This window comes from Microcaecilia unicolor, chromosome 5 (genome assembly GCF_901765095.1).
Source record: "Microcaecilia unicolor chromosome 5, aMicUni1.1, whole genome shotgun sequence".
Lineage (NCBI taxonomy): Eukaryota > Metazoa > Chordata > Amphibia > Gymnophiona > Siphonopidae > Microcaecilia > Microcaecilia unicolor.
The window spans coordinates 123071558-123092561 of record NC_044035.1 but is presented as its reverse complement, the minus strand read 5'-3'; the positions used below and the strand labels follow the sequence as shown (position 1 = coordinate 123092561).

The 21004-nt window shown below is 48.6% G+C and overlaps 1 protein-coding gene across 2 annotated transcripts in view; it reads left to right on the top strand.

Moving 5' to 3' along the window:
* Positions 1-21004, top strand: part of ZCCHC24 (zinc finger CCHC-type containing 24) — a 303396-nt gene that overhangs the window by 192316 nt on the left and 90076 nt on the right. The window lies entirely within an intron of this gene.

The window sequence follows — 21004 nt, the reverse complement described above, 5'->3', positions numbered from 1 at the left end:
GTTGGACACCATGTGGTCAATTACTTCAAACTAACAAACCTGTATGCCTTCCTATTTTCTGTTTTGCTTGGCACCGCATTGCACTTTCACAATGGAAGCCAGCTGTTTGGAAAGCCAGCAGTTCATGCAGTTAACCTCTTAGTGACTTTGGTGAATTCTTTCACTGGGCTTTTAGACCGTCTGTGCGCCTTTAATTCTGGGTATGAGTCATGTTTGCCTATATTGCTACCACTACTCTGTATACACATTTTGCAAGATGGGAGGCTAAAAGTGTTAGACTATTTATTTTATTTTAGTTGTTAGGATTTATTTACCGCCTTTTTGAAGGAATTCACTCAAGGCGGTGTACAGCAAGAATAAGTCGAATGTAAGGAATAGACAATTAGAGCAGTAAAAATATTCAAATTACAATACAACGTATGGCATAGTATGCTACATTACAATGTCAGTACAATATGCAATAAAATATTTTAATACACAGCATAGATAAAGGTGGAATATATAGATAGAATAACTGGAGTAAGAAAATAAGGGGACTAATTTAAGAAAATTGCATATATGGACATAATGGTGCTTGAATATTATGTTAGCTAGGGTAGGAGTAGATAAACATGTTCTCCTGGAATATGTGCAGCCGGTGTCACTTCTTACGTGTGTTTATGTGTGACTAGCAAGTTAGTTATGTCTTCCATGAAAGGCCTGGTTGAAGAGCCAAGCTTTCACCTGCTTCCTGAAGCAGAGATAGTCTTGTGTAAAATACCATTTTATTGAAAACCTAATAAATCAGTATAATCTATTACTGAGATAAGGATAAGAAAACTTCGCAATAATGGTATGTGTAGATTATGGTGGCAATTCTATAAATTGGCCCCAAGATATAGGCACCTTAGCGCCAATTTTGTATCGGCATACTGACACTAGGATTTCATTATATTTAAATTTTTTTTAATTAGTTCCAATAAACACAAGATGCAAACAAATAAAAACGTTGACCAATGATACAACACACGTATTTTCACCATCCCTCCCCCCCCCCCCCCCCCCCCCGCCACAAAACCCCCAATTTTTATATAAACAGATCAACAAGACATTCCCCTGCTGGACTCATGGAAAGTTCAAAATTCAACTACAGGCCCAAAAATAACCCAAAATGGCTCCCAGATCTAATGGAAATTAGTGCCATGTTGCAAGTCCATATCTAATACCATAACGCTCCAAAGTAAGTGATTGAGGGCCCTGTTTACCAAAGTGCGCTATTTTTTTTAGCGCAAGCACAAAATTAAGTATGCTGTGTAGGCACCCGCAGGAATATTACACAGCACGCACTAAAAGCACTAACGCACCTCTAGCGCGGCTTAGTAAACAGGGCCCTGAATCATTTGTTGTGCCATAAAGCCATAGTAAAATGTTCATCACTTATCCACAGCAATAAAATGGTTTTCTGAGCCATTAAAATGTCTTTTCCTAGAAAACCTTTGAGGCCCCTAGGAATGGGGTGTGCAATTCAATATTGACCAAACGTCACATTTGGGAGCACCTCCACTTTACGCCGCCATTGACAATGGATAAAGGCCAGTACATGTGTCCAAAACATTGACAGTGGGGGACAGAACCAAAACACGTGTCCCAAATGTGCCTTGTCAGCCTTGCATTTAGGGCAGTGACCATGAAACAAGTGATGCTTTAAATGCTCTGTAGATTCCATTATAAAACACTAGGTGCACTAATGCAGACTTGCACTAAAGTTAGGCATCAAGAGTAGTTTTAATTGTTGGCTCCTAACTGCACCCTGAATACCTGCCCATATTCCACTCATGTCTATGCCCCCCCCCCCCCCCAAGCTATTTTGGCATGTATATTATGGAATAGAGCCTAGCACTTAAGAATACAATTGCCGATTGGTGGTTCCAAACATGTGCGTGATAGGCACCAATTTACAGAATTGCCACCTATGTTACTGTAGCATATCTGAATAGAGATGAATTTACTTTGGTGACATCCAAGCTGTAATTCTTTCAGTTGCATGGATTAGGGTCAGTATTCAAACACTGTAGTCGTTTGTTTTTAGCACTGGCTGTACTGTTTAAATTGCCCACATATATTCAACGCTGTTGTCCGTAGATATGGTGACTCCACATATTCCACTGTGAGAGGCACTAGCTGTGCGCATCAGATGTATTCTAGAACTGTGCATGCAACTTAATTGACAAATAAGCAGTTAATTTGGCAATAATTGGTTGCTAATTATTGGTGCTAATTGGCAACAATGGGGCCTATGCCAAACCATTTCAAAAGCCTTAACATATACCAAAAAAGGCAGGTTCATCCATTGTCTTTGCTGTTTGTAGAATGTCTACAAGCCACAAAACCAGATTGTTCCATATGTGTTAGTTTACATAGACACTTGGACAGCTGCACAGCCAATAACTTAGCAAATATTTTCCCATCGACATTAATCAAGGACAGTGGCTGGTTCAGGCATAGGAGTTGGAATGGGGGGAGCCACAGGTGCTGTGGTGTGCCGCAAAATCTCGAGGGAGCAGGAGGTGCGAAACAGGCTCTCCCTTCTACCACCTAATACCCCCCTGCTGCAGCCACCACTGCTGCTGCTGTTTCAGCAGTGGTGGCAAAAACAGAGAAAAAGATTGCGGGGCCGCACTATTCCTGCTTGTGGCTGCTGGTCCCGCCTTCCTCTGACATAAATTCCTGTTCCGGGGCAGAGCCGGTCAGCCATGAACGAGAACAGTGTGGCCCTACGATCTTTTACTTTGTTTTTGCCGCCACTGTTGAAACAGCAGCAGTGGCTGCAGCAGGGGGGGGGGTTGAGTGGGAGTGGGGAATGCCTGGTTCGGCAGTGGTAGTGTCCGGTGGGGGGGGCAGTGTTTAGATGCATGTAGGAGGGCTGAAAAAAGGACAGACACTGGATGGCGTAGGGAGAGGAGGGACAGATACTGGATGAGGGAGAGAGAGAGTACAGATGTCGGATGGAAGGAGGAGAGAGATGGCAGATGCTGGATATAGGAGAGACAGGAGGGACAGGCACTGGATGAGGGGCACAGAGGGGACAGATGTCTGATTGAAAGAGGGAGAGGAGGGACAGACACTGGATGAGGGGGAGAGACAGGACATATTCTAGATGGAAAGGGGGAGAGGAGGGACATACACTGGATGAGGGGGAGAGAGGGGAAGAGGGGATAGATGCTGGATGGAAGAGAGAGAGAGAGAACGCAGATGCTGGATGGAACTGGGGAGAGAGAAGGACCTGAGTGAATGGAAGTGAGGAGAGAGAGAGAGAGAGAGAGAGAGGGGCCAGATACAGATGACGGAGGGAGAAAAGGAAGAGAGTCTCTGGATGGGAGAGAGAAGGGTCAGATGCTGGATGCAAAGGGGAGAGAGGGGACAGACGCTGGAATGTGGAGGAGTGGTCTAGTGGTTAGGGTGGTGGACTTTGGTCCTGGGGAACTGAGGAACTGAGTTCGATTCCCACTTCAGGCACAAGCAGCTCCTTGTGACTCTGGGCAAGTCACTTAACCCTCCATTGCCCCAGGTACAAATAAGTACCTGTTTACAATATGTAAGCAGCATTGAGCCTGCCATGTGTGGGAAAGCGTGGGGTACAAATAGTAACATGTAACAAAAGGTCTGGAGAGGGGACAGGCGCTGGATGGAAAGTGGAGAGAGAGGAAGTAGATGCTGGATGGAAAGGGGGGTGAAAGAGGGGCAGATGTTGGCTAGAATTAAGAAGAGATCAAGGAAAGAAGAAGAAACAAGAGACTGGGACCAACACAATTAGAAAAAGTAAATGGCCAGACAACAAAGGTAGGAAAAATGAATTTTATTTTTAGTTTAGGATAAAATAGTGTGGTAGTTGTGTTAATAAATACAGAAAATGGAAATAAGGTGATATCTTTATTGGACTAATTTTTAATACATTTTTGACTAATGTTTGGAGAACAAACCCTCCTTTCTCATGTCAGAACAGAGTACCGTAACAGCAGTATACTGTTCTGATCTGAGGAAAGAAGTTTTGGCTTCTGAAACAAATGTATTTAGTCCAATAAAATGTATCATCATATTTTCCATTTTTTTGTTGTATTTGTTAACCTATAGTATAGTGATTGAAATATGTAAGTTTTTGAAATTTGCATCTGCTGTCTTTATATTTGCACAGTACAGGGGGAAATGCATCACTTTTTCTCTTTCTCTGGAGTTGCACTATGGCATTTTGGGAGTTCAGTTTAATATTTGCCTACATATTGTTATACTATGGTGGGGGGTTCAAAGGTAGAGAAGGATGCTAGATGCCGAGGGAGGGGGGGTGACTATGGGATATTAGGTAAGGGGAGATGCTGGAGCTGAGGGCAGTACATAGGTAGGGTTGGGGCGGAGCTCCCCCCCCCCAAAAAAAAGGCGTTCCACTGCCTCTGGTTCAGGTTTTATGTGCAAGTAGCCAGGGAATGCTGAGAACTCAGTTTTGTTTTATATTGACATTTCCTTCACCAGTGGGCTGCAGTGACCATGTTTTACTTGTTACTTTGAGGAGTGGGACAATTTGTGTTTGGAACCTTACATGGACTTGTATTTGGGAACTTTTCTTTATGACAGAGCCATAATGAATTTCTAGTCAGCAGTTTATTTGAAGTGGCGTTTGTTTTTGCTACAGTGTTATGAATGTTGGTGAAGGTGTTAAATAAAAGGCCTGTTATGTACCTTGTACAGTCCTGAAGGCCTGAGCTAATAAATTGCTTTCCCTAGGAAGGAGGAGCACTGTTATCTGCTGTCTTCCCTGTCTTCTGTCCGGAGTACTGCAGTATTAAACTTTCTGCTAACTACCTTGCTGTGTTTTATGGGAGTTAAAATGCACCAGTCGCCCTTAAATTCTTTGGGTCCTTCCTGTGCAGTGCCTTGGGCATGATAATGTACATGCTTTACAAGTGTGGCCAAATTTTTCTTGATCCTTTTTTAATTATTGCTGGAAGTTTCAGTCTGCTAAGCACAGCATTGACTCAATGGAAAGCTCTCCCTAGAATTTTTGACTTTTGATTATATCCAGTGATCTGTGGTAGGATTACAGTGATTGAGTTCATATTGCTCTTTAGTTATAGAAGAAGCAGAGGCAAGGACTTGAAGTGTTGTTCTGATATGTTTGCAACCCCTGATGCAGGCAGCTGCCGAAACACGGCCCATGTCGGTTCCTTCAATTAATTTATTGATGCTTCCCACCCTGAAGGCTCATCATGCTTTTTGTTTGTATCGTTGCCATTTGTGATTTGAATTCCATCTCCCAGGTTCTCATACTTTACAAGCTGACATTTAGGTTTGCTCCTCAGCAGGTGTAAATGGCAGTGTCTTCAGTCTGGCCATGATTTCTGCCAGTTTAACCACTGGATTTTATAAAGGCACATGGGCACCTATGTCTTTATAAAATTGCCTAGAAATAGTTGCCTGCTTGCCCTCCTGTCTTAGGAGACCTGTTGTAAAATGACTCTCTCAGTGACTAAATTTTGTGCAGGCATCTTCTTGGGTGAATAAAGTGTGTTTCAGGTGCCTGTGTAGTAGGAAGTGTGTGCCAGGTGCCTTTCTGAATGTGCCCAGTCATGTAGAAGGAGAATGGAGAAAGGAGAGGGCCACTCATCCAGTGCTCTGGTCCAGGAGCGAAAAGGAGGAGAGGGTTGAAGAGGAGTGATTCAGAACATTTGGAGAAAGCCCACACTAGTCCAGTGGAATCCAAAGTCCAGAAGCAAAATGAGAGTGCGCCAGCAAGCATTAGATACCGCTATTTTATTTTATTAAAAGACTTATATACCACAGTTTCAACAAAATCGTAAACCACAGTGTATCCCTATGCTGCCTACAACTGTAGACTGCAACAAAAGCCTCTTGCAGTTACAGCTGTTTTTGCAGACGTGTTCCAATCAAGAGTTTTGTTCTGGAATATTGTACTGATGTGTGTTGTCCTCATGGAATGCCTTGGGTTTCTAAGTTAGGATTATACCATAGGTTTATAGGAGTTAGATGTTAGGACTAAGCCTTGGTATGGAGTAGTGCCTACAACTTAGAGGTGTATTGAAAAAGGGGACGGCTAATTACCCGTTACATATTCCCTGTTTCCAATCAGGATTGATGTTACAGAAGACATAGTAACATAGTAGATGACGGCAGAAAAAGACCTGCATGGTCCATCCAGTCTGCCCAAGACAAACTCATATGTGTATACCTTACCTTGAATTTGTACCTGTCCTTTTCAGGGCACAGACCATATAAGTCTGCCCAGCAGTATTTCCCGCCTCCCAACCAGCAGTCCCACCTCCCATCACCGGCTCTGGTACAGACCGTATAAGTCTGCCCTCCCCTATCCTCGCCTCCCAACCACCACCCCCTCTTCCCCCCAACTGCTCCGCCACCCAATTTCAGCTAAGCTTCTGAGGATCTATTCCTTCTGCACAGGATTCCTCTATGCATATCCCACGCATGTTTGAACTCCGTTACCGTTTTCATCTCCACCACCTCCCGCGGGAGGGCATTCCAAACGTCCATCACCCTCTCTGTGAAAAAATACTTCCTGATATCTTTCCTGAGTCTGCCCCCCTTCAATCTCATTTCATGTCCTCTCGTTCTACCGCCTTCCCATCTCCGGAAAAGATTCGTTTGCGGATTAATACCTTTCAAATATTTGAACTTCTGTATCATATCACCCCTGTTCCTCCTTTCCTCCAGGGTGTACATGTTCAGGTCAGCAAGCCTCTCTTCATACGTCTTGGAACGTAAATCCCATACCATCCTCGTAGCTTTTCTTTGCACCGCTTCCATTTTTTTAACATCCTTCGCAAGATACGGCCTCCAAAACTGAACACAATACTCCAGGTGGGGCCTCACCAACGTCTTATACAGGGGCATTAAAACCTCCTTTCTTCTGCTGGTCACTCCTCTCTCTATACAGCCTAGCAATCTTCTAGCTACTGCCACCGCCTTGTCGCACTGTTTCGTCGCCTTCAGGTCCTCAGATACTATCACCCCAAGATCCCTCTCCCCGTCCGTGCCTATCAGACTCTCCCCGCCTAACACATACGTCTCCCTTGGATTTCTACTCCCTAAGTGCATTACTTTGCATTTCTTCGCATTGAATTTTAATTGCCAAACGTTAGACCATTCTTCTAGCTTCTTCAGATCTTTTTTCATGTTTTCCACACCCTCCGGGGTGTCCACTCTGTTGGAAATCTTGGTGTCATCCGCAAAAAGGCAAACTTTACCTTGTAACCCTTCGGCAATGTCACTCACAAATATATTGAACAGAATGGGCCCCAGCACCGATCCCTGAGGCACTCCACTACTCACCTTTCCCTCCTCCGAGCGAACTCCATTCACCACCACCCTCTGGCGTCTGTCCGTCAACCAGTTCCTAATCCAGTTCACCACTTCGGGTCCTATCTTCAGCCCTTCTAGTTTATTCAAGAGCCTCCTGTGGGGAACCGTGTCGAAAGCCTTGCTGAAATCTAAGTAGATGACGTCCATAGCACGTCCTTAATTTAATTCTCCTGTCACCCAGTCAAAGAATTCAATGAGATTCGTTTGGCACGATTTCCCTTTGGTGAAACCATGTTGTCTCGGATCTTGCAACTTATTGGCTTCCAGGAAATTCACTATCCTTTCCTTCAGCATGGCTTCCATTACTTTTCCAATAACCGAAGTGAGGCTTACCGGCCTGTAGTTTCCAGCTTCTTCCCTATCCCCACTTTTGTGAAGAGGGACCACCTCCGCCGTTCTCCAATCCCTCGGAACCTCTCCTGTCTCCAGGGATTTATTAAACAAATCTTTAAGAGGACCCGCCAGGACCTCTCTGAGCTCCCTCAATATTCTGGGGTGGATCCCGTCCGGTCCCATGGCTTTGTCCACCTTTAGCTTTCCAAGTTGTTGATACACACTCTCTTCCATGAACGGTGCTATATCCATTCCATTCTCAGGTGTACTTTTGCCAGTCCCTCGCGGTCCTTCTCCAGGATTTTCTTCAGTGAAAACCGAACAAAAGTAGCTATTTAGTAAATTGGCTTTTTCTTCATCATTATCTACATAGCAGTTCGCTGTATCTTTTAGTCTCACAATTCCCTTTTTAGTCCTTCTTTCACTAATATACCTGAAGAAATTTTTGTCACCCCTCCTTACATTTCTAGCCATTTGTTCTTCCGCTTGCGCCTTCGCCAGATGTACCTCTCTCTTGGCTTCTTTCAGTTTCATCCGGTATTCCTCCCCGTGTTCCTCTTCTTGAGATTTTCTATATTTCTGGAACGCCAACTCTTTAGCCTTTATTTTCTCAGCCACTTGCTTGGAAAACCATATCGGTTTCCTTTTCCTCTTGCTTTTATTTACTCTCCTTACATAAAGGTCTGTGGCCCTATTTATTGCTTCTTTCAGCCTGGACCACTGCCCTTCCACTTCCTGTTCGTCCTCCCAGCCCATCATCTCCTTCCTCAGGTATTCCCCCATTTTACTAAAGTCAGCACGCTTGAAATCCAGGACTTTGAGTTTAGAGTGGCCGCCCTCCACTTCAGCCGTTATATCAAACCAAACCGTTTGATGGTCACTGTTTCCCAGATGTGCACACACTCGCACATTTGACACACTATCCCCATTTGTGAGCACCAGATCCAGCATCGCTCCCTCCCTCGTGGGTTCCGTCACCATCTGTCTGAGTAGAGCACTTTGGAAAGCATCCACGATCTCTCTACTTCTTTCCGATTTGGCAGACGGAACCTTCCAATCTACATCCGGCAGATTGAAATCTCCCATCAACAGAACCTCTTTTTTCTTTCCTAATTTTTGAATATCTGCAATCAGATCTTTATCTAGTTCCTCTAATTGTGTGGGGGGTCTGTAGACAACACCCACGTGGACAGAAGTTCTATCCTCTCTTTTTAAGGTGATCCATATCGCTTCTTCTTTTCCCCAGGTCCCTGTCATTTCAGTCGCCATGATATCATTCCTCACATACAGAGCTACTCCTCCACCTTTACGACCCTCTCTATCCTTCCTAAATAGATTATAGCCTGGTATGCTTGCATCCCATTCGTGGGAACTGTTGAGCCACGTCTCTGTGATTGCAACAACATCTAAGTCTGCTTCCACCATCAGGGCTTGAAGGTCATGAACTTTATTGCTTAGACTATGAGCATTTGTGGCCATTGCTTTCCACCTATATTTCTTGGTATGTGTTTTAACATTAGTGATTTGGGGAGGGGCGACATTGAAAGGAAGAAATACTTTATGGGTGCCTCCACACATGTACTGTCAACATGAGTGAGAGAGAGAGAGAGAGAAAACAGGGGAAGGAATCAGTCTCTTAGATCTCACTGGGACCTGCTACCAGGGACACTGTGAAACATTAGAACACATAAGCAGCAAAACCCTCTCATGGCTTTCTGCTTCTAGTCCCTGCTATTTCCTTGCCATGGTCTCCTTCACCTCCCTACCACTGTCCTTTCTCCACCCAGCTTCACTGCTGTGCTGGGGCTTCTCTGGATTGGGATATGCATGGCAGTGGGGACTGTGAGTACTTCATGGTGCCTGTGGTGCTCTGGTCAAGGCCAGGGGCGTAGCTACGGGAAATGGCCAGGAAACCGTGGCAGAAGAGTTAAGCGAAAATGAAGGAAAGCAGAATCTAGAGACTGGGAACAACACAATGAGAAAAAGTAAATGGCCATACAACAAAGGTAAAGAAAATAATTTTATTTTTAATTTAGGATAAAGTAATATTGTACCTTTGTTAATAAAGTTTCAGAGACCAATACTTCCTTCCTTAGGTCAGGAGAGGATACCATAACAGCATTATACTGACCTTAGGCAGGAGGTTTTGGCCTCTGAAAGCTCATTGAAAAGGGTGTTAGGCTATTAAATAAATTCTCCGAGGACAAGCAGGCTGCTTGTTCTCACTGATGGGTGACGTCCACGGCAGCCCCTCCAATCGGAATCTTCACTAGCAAAGTCCTTTGCTAGTCCTCGCGCGCCCGCGCGCACCGCGCATGCGCGGCCGTCTTCCCGCCCGAAACCGGCTCGAGCCGGCCAGTCTTCTTTCGTCCGCACTCGGTACGGCTGTGTTTTTGCCGTGTCGAGCCCCGGAGAGTCGACCTCGCGCGTCCGTTGTTCAAATCGACGTGTTTTTTCTTCGGAAAAGGTTTAAATTCGTTCGGAAAGTGCTCCGCAAACCCCCTTGGGTTTCGTTTGCCCTTCCCGTACTTCCAGTCTTTGCCCCGGTAAGTTTTCTTTCGTCGTCGGGGTAGGCCTCTTTTCGGCCTCGGTCGAGATTTTTTCTCCCTCAAAGTTTTGGTGCTCAAATTCGTCATTTCGGATTTTGATTTCGCCGGCGTGATTTTTCCGCCCATGACATCGAAGCCTTCCAGCGGCTTCAAGAAGTGCACCCAGTGCGCCCGGGTAATCTCGCTCACTGATAGACACTCTTCGTGTCTTCAGTGTCTGGGGGCCGAGCACCGTCCTCAGAATTGTAGCCTGTGTTCCCTGTTACAAAGGCGGACTCAGGTAGCGAGATTGGCCCAGTGGAACGTTTTGTTCTTGGGCTCTTCGTCGGCATCGGCACCGGGGTCATCGAGTGCATCGACGTCGTCAGCGTCCAGACCTTCATCCTCGGCCGCCAGTGCATCGAGTGCATCGAGGCATCGGCCCTCTGCATCGACGCCGAGACATCGGATAGCTGCATCGGCGTCGGTGGTACCGGGACCTCGTCTGCTGATGTCGTCGGACGGTGGTGCATCGTCAGGAGTGCAGGTGAGGGCTGTCCTTTCCCCTGCTGGTGGCGGTGAGCCTTCGGGTGGGTCTCCCCCTACCCTGAGGGCTCCTGCGGTACAGCCCCCCCGGGATCGACCTGCTTCGACCTCGGCCCCGAGGAAGCGACGGATGGATTCTACGTCCTCCTCGTCGGTGCCGGGGAGCTCCGGTGACATGCTTCGGAAGAAGTCGAAGAAGCATCGACACCGCTCTCCTCCCCGCGTCGGCACCGAGAGCTCTGGGTCGCCGAGGGAGTCGGCACCCAGCAGGCATCGGCACCGAGAGGACCGCTCACCCTCTGTTCAGGAGGTGTCGATGCGCTCCACTCTGGACAGCCCGGAACAGCCTCCACGCCCGGAACAGGTTCTGACGTCGACGCCTGCATCGGCCTCCATGCCTTTCTCTGCAGCCGCTCTGAACGAGAGCCTCCGGGCCGTTCTCCCAGAGATTCTGGGAGAGCTGTTGCGCCCTACCCCTCCGGTACCGGCGGTGCTTGCGCCTCCGGTACCGTCGAGCATGGCGCCGGCTGGCCCATCGCCCGGGGTGAGGTCTCCGACGTCGGTACCGCGTGCGGTGCCGACTGCGGCCACCTCCCAGGAGGGCTCCCCGACTACGTCGGCGGAGGGAGCTTCGCCGATGCGGGCGAGGGAGTCTACCTCTCGACGCCCCCATCGTGGACGTGGCTCCACGGAGTCGAGCCGGGCGAGGTTGCAGACACAGGTCCGTGAACTTGTGTCTGACACCGAGGGTGAGGCCTCGTGGGAAGAGGAAGAAGACCCCAGATATTTCTCTGATGAGGAGTCTGAGGGTCTTCCTTCCGATCCCACTCCCTCTCCTGAGAGACAGCTTTCTCCTCCCGAGAGTCTGTCTTTTGCTTCCTTTGTCCGGGAGATGTCTACGGCCATCCCCTTCCCGGTGGTTGTGGAGGACGAGCCCAGGGCTGAAATGTTTGAGCTCCTGGACTATCCTTCTCCACCTAAGGAAGCGTCCACTGTTCCCTTGCACCATGTCCTGAAAAAGACATTGCTTGCGAACTGGACCAAGCCACTAAGTAATCCCCACATCCCCAAGAAGATCGAGTCCCAGTACCGGATCCATGGGGACCCAGAGCTGATGCGCACTCAGTTGCCTCATGACTCTGGAGTTGTGGATCTGGCCCTAAAGAAGGCTAAGAGTTCTAGGGAGCATGCTTCGGCGCCCCCGGGCAAAGACTCTAGAACCTTAGACTCCTTTGGGAGGAAGGCCTACCATTCCTCTATGCTCGTGGCCAAAATCCAGTCTTACCAGCTCTACACGAGCATACACATGCGGAACAATGTGCGGCAGTTGGCGGGCTTGGTTGATGCTCTCCCCCCTGAGCAAGCCAAGCCTTTTCAGGAGGTGGTCAGGCAGCTGAAGGCGTGCAGAAAATTCCTGGCCAGAGGGATGTATGACACCTTTGATGTTGCGTCCAGGGCCGCTGCTCAAGGTGTGGTGATGCGCAGGCTCTCATGGCTGCGTGCCTCCGACCTGGAGAATAGACTCCAGCAGCGGATTGCGGACTCGCCTTGCCGTGCAGACAATATTTTTGGAGAGAAGGTCGAGCAGGTGGTAGAGCATCTCCCGCCGGCAGCCTTCAGCATCTACCTCTACAGGTAGAAGATTTTTGGGGGGAAGGAGGACTGTTCCGTACTCTTCTGGCAAGCGTAGGTACAATCCTCCTTCTCGACAGCCTGCGGCCCAGGCTAAGCCCCAGTGCGCTCGCTCTCGTCAGCAGCGTGCGCCTCAGCAAGGCCCCGCGGCTCCCCAGCAAAAGCAAGGGGCGAGCTTTTCACTGGCTCCAGCAGAGCATAGCCGACATCCAAGTGTCAGTGCCGGGCGACCTGCCAGTCGGAGGGAGGTTGAAAGCTTTTCACCAAAGGTGGCCTCTCATAACCTCCGATCAGTGGGTTCTGCAAATAGTCCGGCAAGGATACACCCTCAATTTGGCCTCAAAACCTCCAAATTGTCCACCGGGAGCTCAGTCTTACAGCTTCCAGCACAAGCAGGTACTTGCAGAGGAACTCTCCGCCCTTCTCAGCGCCAATGCGGTCGAGCCCGTGCCATCCGGGCAAGAAGGGCTGGGATTCTATTCCAGGTACTTCCTTGTGGAAAAGAAAACAGGGGGGATGCGTCCCATCCTAGACCTAAGGGCCCTGAACAAATATCTGGTCAAAGAAAAGTTCAGGATGCTTTCCCTGGGCACCCTACTTCCCATGATTCAGGAAAACGATTGGCTATGCTCTCTGGACTTGAAGGATGCCTACACACACATCCCGATACTGCCAGCTCACAGACAGTATCTGCGATTTCAGCTGGGCACACGTCACTTCCAGTACTGTGTGCTACCCTTTGGGCTCGCCTCTGCGCCCAGGGTGTTCACAAAGTGCCTGGCTGTAGTAGCAGCGGCACTTCGCAGGCTGGGGGTGCACGTGTTCCCATATCTCGACGATTGGCTGGTGAAGAACACGTCCGAGGCAGGAGCCCTGCAGTCCATGCAGATGACTATTCGCCTCCTGGAGCTACTGGGGTTTGTGATAAATTACCCAAAGTCCCATCTTCTCCCAGCACAGAGACTCGAATTCATAGGAGCTCTGCTGGATTCTCGGACGGCTCGCGCCTATCTCCCAGAGATGAGAGCCAACAACTTGTTGTCCCTCGTCTCGCGGGTGCGAGCGTCCCAGCAGATCACAGCTCGGCAGATGTTGAGATTGCTGGGCCACATGGCCTCCACAGTTCATGTGACTCCCATGGCCCGCCTTCACATGAGATCTGCTCAATGGACCCTAGCTTCTCAGTGGTTTCAGGCTGCTGGGGATCTAGAAGACGTGATCCACCTGTCCACGAGTTTTCTCGAATCCCTGTATTGGTGGACGGTTTGGTTCAATTTGACTCTGGGACGTCCTTTCCAAATTCCTCAGCCACAAAAAGTGCTGACCACGGATGCGTCTCTCCTGGGATGGGGAGCTCATGTCGATGGGCTTCACACCCAAGGAAGCTGGTCCCTCCAGGAACGCGGTCTACAGATCAATCTCCTGGAGTTGCGAGCGATCTGGAACGCTCTGAAGGCTTTCAGAGATCGGCTGTCCCACCAAATTATCCAAATTCAGACAGACAACCAGGTTGCCATGTACTATGTCAACAAGCAGGGGGGCACCGGATCTCGCCCCCTGTGTCAGGAAGCCGTCAGCATGTGGCTCTGGGCTCGCCGTCACAGCATGGGGCTCCAAGCCACATATCTGGCAGGCGCAAACAACAGTCTGGCCGACAGACTGAGCAGGATTATGCAACCTCACGAGTGGTCGCTCAACTCCCGAGTGGTGCGCCAGATCTTCCAAGCGTGGGGCACCCCCTTGGTGGATCTCTTCGCATCTCGAGCGAACCACAAAGTCCCTCAGTTCTGTTCGAGGCTTCAGGCCCCCGGCAGACTGGCATCGGATGCCTTCCTCCTGGATTGGGGGGAGGGCCTGCTGTATGCTTATCCTCCCATTCCTCTGGTGGGGAAGACTTTGTTGAAACTCAAGCAAGACCGAGGCACCATGATTCTGATTGCTCCTTTTTGGCCGCGTCAGATCTGGTTCCCTCTTCTTCTGGAGTTATCCTCCGAAGAACCGTGGAGATTGGAGTGTTTTCCGACCCTCATCACGCAGGACGAAGGGGCTCTTCTGCATCCCAGCCTCCGGTCCCTGGCTCTCACGGCCCGGATGTTGAGAGCGTAGACTTTGCCTCTTTGGGTCTGTCAGAGGGTGTCTCCCGCATCTTGCTTGCTTCCAGGAAAGACTCCACTAAGAGAAGTTACTTCTTCCATTGGAGGAGGTTTGCCGTCTGGTGTGACAGCAAGGCCCTAGATCCTCGCTCTTGTCCTACACAGACCCTGCTTGAATACCTTCTGCACTTGTCTGAGTCTGGTCTCAAGACCAACTCTGTAAGGGTTCACCTTAGTGCAATCAGTGCATACCATTACCGTGTGGAAGGTAAGCCGATCTCAGGACAGCCTTTAGTTGTTCGCTTCATGAGAGGTTTGCTTTTGTCAAAGCCCCCTGTCAAGCCTCCTACAGTGTCATGGGATCTCAATGTCGTTCTCACCCAGCTGATGAAACCTCCTTTTGAGCCACTGAATTCCTGCCAACTGAAGTACTTGACCTGGAAGGTCATTTTCTTGGTGGCAGTTACTTCAGCTCGTAGAGTCAGTGAGCTTCAGGCCCTGGTAGCCCAGGCCCCTTACACCAAATTTCATCATAACAGAGTAGTCCTCCGCACTCACCCTAAGTTCTTGCCAAAGGTCGTGTCAGAGTTCCATCTGAACCAGTCAATTGTCTTGCCAACATTCTTTCCCCGTCCTCATTCCTGCCCTGCTGAACGTCAGCTGCACACATTGGACTGCAAGAGAGCATTGGCCTTCTATTTGGAGCGGACACAGCCCAACAGACAGTCCGCCCAATTGTTTGTTTCTTTTGATCCCAATAGGAGGGGAGTGGCTCTGGGGAAACGCACCATATCCAATTGGCTAGCAGATTGCATTTCCTTCACTTACGCCCAGGCGGGGCTGGCTCTTGAGGGTCATGTCACGGCTCATAATGTTAGAGCCATGGCTGCGTCGGTAGCCCACTTGAAGTCAGCCTCTATTGAAGAAATTTGCAAAGCTGCGACGTGGTCATCTGTCCACACATTCACATCTCATTACTGCCTGCAGCAGGATACCCGACGCGACAGTCGGTTCGGGCAGTCAGTTCTTCAGAACCTGTTTGGGCTTTAGGATCCAACTCCACCCCCCGAGGGCCCTGTTTGTTCTGTTCCAGGCTGCACTCTCAGTTAGTTGGTAAATTTTTTAGGTCAATCTCAGTTATGTCCTCGCCGTTGCGAGGCCCAATTGACCACGGTTGTTGTTTTGAGTGAGCCTGGGGGCTAGGGATACCCCATCAGTGAGAACAAGCAGCCTGCTTGTCCTCGGAGAAAGCGAATGCTACATACCTGTAGAAGGTATTCTCCGAGGACAGCAGGCTGATTGTTCTCACAAACCCGCCCGCCTCCCCTTTGGAGTTGTGTCTTCCCTTGTATTGTCTTGCTACATACTGGACTGGCCGGCTCGAGCCGGTTTCAGGCGGGAAGACGGCCGCGCATGCGCGGTGCGCGCGAGGACTAGCAAAGGACTTTGCTAGTGAAGATTCCGATTGGAGGGGCTGCCGTGGACGTCACCCATCAGTGAGAACAATCAGCCTGCTGTCCTCGGAGAATACCTTCTACAGGTATGTAGCATTCGCTTTGTCTGAAATCTGATGCACTGAAAAGCAGCACTTTACCCTGTGTGACAAATGCATTTGATTAGTGTGACTAAATTTTGCTGGGGGAGGGGGGTAGAGAGAAAATTTTGTGTCCACCCACTTTGGGTTCAGGCCCACCCAAAATTGGCAGTCTGGCTAAGCCACTGGTCAAGGCTCCTTTCCTGCCTCAGCATGCTTTCTGATAGAAAAGAAGCCCACCCAGGATGGAGAGATAATGAGAATGTAGCACCATCCCCACATTCACAGTCTGATTCAGAGTCACCCAGTGCATAGTAACATAGTAAATGACGGCAGAAAAAGACCTGCATGGTCCATCCAGTCTGCCCAACAAGACAAACTCATATGTGCTACTTTTTGTGTATACCCTACTTTGATTTGTACCTGTCCTCTTCAGGGCACAGACCGTATAAGTCTGCCCAGCACTATCCCCGCCTCCCAACCACCAGCCCCGCCTCCCACCACTGGCTCTGGCACAGACCGTATAAGTCTGCCTAGCACTATCCTCGCCTCCCGCCACCGGCTGGCTCTGCCACCCAATCTCGGCAAAGCTCCTTAGGATCCATTCCTTCTGAACAGGATTCCTTTATGTTTATCCCACGCGTGTTTGAATTCTGTTACCGTTTTCATTTCCACCACCTCCCGCGGGAGGGCATTCCAAGCATCCACTACTCTCTCCGTGAAAAAATACTTCCTGACATTTTTTTTGAGTCTGCCCACCTTCAATCTCATTTGAGAAATGGAACCGGGGGGGGGGGGGGGCAGTAGGGAAAGTGTCAGCAACAGTGGAAGTTTGGTGAGGCAAGGATGTGTGTTCATTAGCAAGCATGTAGGTCATTAGCATGCCTTTAAAAATGTACTGTGCACTAAATATAAATAGAATGGCATTTTAGAAAGGACATATTAATCGGGATTGAGGCAGCCAAGAAGGAACATCTCAAGTTCCACTATTATTTTAGAACAGGATCTGCCAACATAGAGCTTGTTCTAAAATATATGGTGAAGTGGCCATTTCTTAGTCAGTTACGTGTGGCAGAAGCATCCATCATAAAACATCTAAAATAGCAACAGGTCAAAATGGGTAAATAAATGTTAAACATACCATGATTACTCCTCTCCTAAAGAAGACAGGTCTAGATGTAGCTGAGTGTAAATATTGTAGACCAGTGATGAATTTACAATTTTTGGCTAAGGACTTAGAATGGGTGGTGCTACCTAAAACGCATCCAGACCACACCCCTTGCCAGATGCACATTTTTTCAGTTTTATACGTGCATATCTTGGCTTTGTAAAATCCAAGATATCTTTGCCAATTACACATCTACATCAGGGGTGGGCAAGCTGTGGCCCACCATTGAATTTTATGTGGCTTGGGAGACCAAGGGAAGTATACACAGAAAACGTCCCGCTCAAATGTCATTAACCAGCATTTTAGTGGTAGACAAAGTCAGTTCATCATCTGTACATTGATTTTGAATGGTAAGAATTAATTAGATGACCAAGTACTTGCTTGTAGAATGAAGCTTGTAGGTTGGAATATATGACTATTTTATAAAAATACTAGTAAGAAATGCCCGTTTCGGAAAAAAATGAAACGGGCGCTAGCAAGGTAATTTCCCGGCCACCATCCTCCCTCCCTCCCTCCCTTCCGAGTTCCAGACCCCCCTCCGTCCCTCCCGTCCGACTTCCACACCCCCTCTCCCTCCCTCCGTCCCTCAGTCACTTGGTTACGAGTTTGTGATTAAAGTTCGCAGCGCTGTCCCCGCTGCTGTCACTGAATGTGTGGGACTCGTGCGTTGTGCGTTCCCCGCCCCGCCCTCTACGTCTTCGCGTTTTGACGCGAGGGCGGAGTTACACTGACTGCAGGCCTGTCCCGCCCTCTGCGTCATCGCGTTTTGACATGAGGGCGGAGCTACACTGACTGCAGGACAAACCGGATATCTCGGGTGCCTCAAGTTTCCGGCTTGAGGCTTCATTGGAACGTCAGAGGTGCCTTTTATATATATAGATTTGATGATCATTGTCTAGTATTATCTTATTTGACTCGTATATATTTTATTGTTACCCACCTAGAGCAAAGGATAGCGCAGGCTAGAAATAGTTTAAATAAATAAAAATGGGATAAGACTTGTTTGGCAGTGTTAGCAACTGTTTAAATTCCTTTCCCTTCACCCTATAGTGTGCTTTGTCTTATTCAGGGACTGTTGTAACCAGTGGTGTTCTGGTAAATGTTTAACAACAGGCTCTCTACCCGGTCCCCCTCTGCACCCCCCCACCCCCAAATGCAGAGCTGGATATAGCTGGGGAGAGAGCCTGGGGGGGGGGGGGCAATGCATTACTCCAGGAAAAAAATATTAAACGATCCCAGGTTCCAATCTAATTCATGTTTAATGTGCGATAAAATTCCATAAATAAGTAAATAAATATAAACTTTTTAATGTTGAGGGCCTGATTCTCAAAGTGGACAAATTCCAAACACTATAATGAAAATAAAATGATTTTTTTTCTACCTTTGTTGTCTGGTGACTTTGTTTTTCTGATCATGCTGGCCCAGTATCCGATTCTGCTGCTATCTGTCCTCTTAACTCCGTTTCCAGGGCTTCCTTTCCATTTATTTCTTTCCTTTCCTCCTTTCTTCTTCATTTCTGGTCCTCCGCAGACTTGACTGTCCAGTGGATCCAGCTTCTGCCTATTTTCTTCATCCATGTGCAGTTTTTCTCCTCTCTTCCTTTCCCCTCATCTCATCTCCTTCCTCACTCTTCCCTCCCCTCCATCCATGTCCAGCATTTCTTCTCTCTCCCCTGCCCTGCCCTCCATCCACCCATGTCCAGTGACCCTCCTCTCCCCTGCCCTCCCCTCCATCCACCCATGTCCAGCAACTCTCCTCTCTCCCCTGCCCCCCTCCAGCCACCCATACCCAGTGACCCTCCTCTCTCCCCTGCCCCCTCCAGCCACCCATACAAAGCAACCCTCCTCTCCCCCTGCCCTCCCCTCCAGCCACCCATGCCCAGAAACCCTTCTCTCCCCCATCCCCCTCTCCATCCACCCATGCCCAGCAACTCTCCTCTCCCCTGCCTCCCCTCCAGCCACCCATGTCTAGCGACTCCCATCTCTCCCCTGCCCCCCTCCAGCCACCCATGTCCAGCGAATCTCCTCTCTCCCCTGCCCCTCCTCCATCCACCCATGCCCAGTGACTCCCTTCTCTCCCCTGCCCCCCTCCAGCTACCCAGGTTGTTCACCGGATTCTTCGGGGCAGGCAGGAAAGATCCCCAGTCTTTCCCGCCCGCTGCTGGATCGCTCTTCAAAATGGCCGCCGAGACTTACAAGGGTGGCCTCCAAGACTTCAGCAGAAGTCTCGCGAGGCCGCCGCTGGAAGTCTCAGCGGCCATTTTTAAAGAGCAATCCGGCAGCGGGGGAGAGTCAGCACCGGCAGCGGGCAGGAAAGACTGGGGATCTTTCCTGCCTGCCCTGAAGAATTCGCTGGACAAGGAAGGGAGGGAACCTAGCTGGGAGGGAAGGGAGGGAGCCTGTAGCTGGGAGGGAGGGAGGAAGGAGAGCCGGCTCGCCCTCAAGAACAACCGGCTCGCAAGTCGGTAAAAAATTAACAACTGGCTCTTACGAGCCTGTGCAAGCCGGCTCCAGCACACCACTGGTTGTAACCCTTACCCACCCCCATAGGACTCATGCCTCCTTCAGATGCATTCTAAAGAAACCGGTCAGTACTCAAATAGCACAGGGAAAACCAATAAGGGGCAGACTTTCCCACAAGTGATGGTCACTGGAATTATTGATCATCTTGATATAATGTTATTTTCCAGTCAAGAAAGGGTTTTCCCAGTCAGTACTGGTATGAATGACCTTTCAGTGGTCAGGTGCAGTGGGAGTGAAGTGTGTACGTTTGGAAAGCCACACCATACAACAAGCCAGTACAGTAGCTAAAATGTGACTTGAAAAGATGATTTCATGTGGGCGAAACAAGGGCTGCTTGTGATGTAATCAACATGAAGACAAATGGCAGCTCCTTTGGACTCGATAGACTTTATTATTGTTGTTGAAGGCTTTTCCTGAAGTCCTTTTTCCTGCTTCTTTGCAAAATCAATGTGTGCATTGTTTCCTCTGTACTCAACAAATGCCAGTGTCCTGAAATAAGGATGACATTTCTGCCTTTAACAGAAAGGGCTCCACTGACCACCGCTGTCTCAGCTGTGAGACTGTATGTGCCATGAGATTGTTCATTCAGTGACAAGGGAGCTTTGAAAAGCTTTTAAGGAACTCAGATGCCAAAAAAAAAAACATATGCAAAGACACAGATGCTAAGTTTTTGGCTTCTCACTTCACAACACACCTGTCATTCTGACAGCTTTCTTCTGGGTCTCTTGATTGCACAAAGAGACAGCTGCAGTTCTGAGTAAAGAACCCAGCTACATCTAAATCCTGGCTCAGATACAGACACCGGAAGTATATTTTCCCTTCAGTGCTGGGGGCCAAGGCTAAGCTTTCCCGAAGATAACATCTCTTTCTCTGCGTAAAATCCATTCTGTGTGGTGTGCTTGTGAGGATGAGAATGAAGCAAAGACGAGATGTTTATAACTGGAAGCAATGTCTGCTCAGTAAAAGAAAGAATCCATCATAGAATCTTACACAGTAATTACATTATCTCAATCAGTGGAGCAATTTGTTGCTCATTTTAATAAGTGCTATTAGTTTAATATCTTTGGCTCTAAATGAAGCATGCCAAAAGGCCAACTAAACCATTCGTACACATTCCACAAATCCTAATTAAATACAAATAGGCAATCCACCTACTGTGTGCAATATTGAAGCTTGATTGCCTTGTGCAGTGAATGCACATAGGCAATAATTTTATAAAACAGGTGGCTGGGCCTATAAGTGAAGTGAGCACCTATTTTATAATGACAACTAGAGGGGCATTT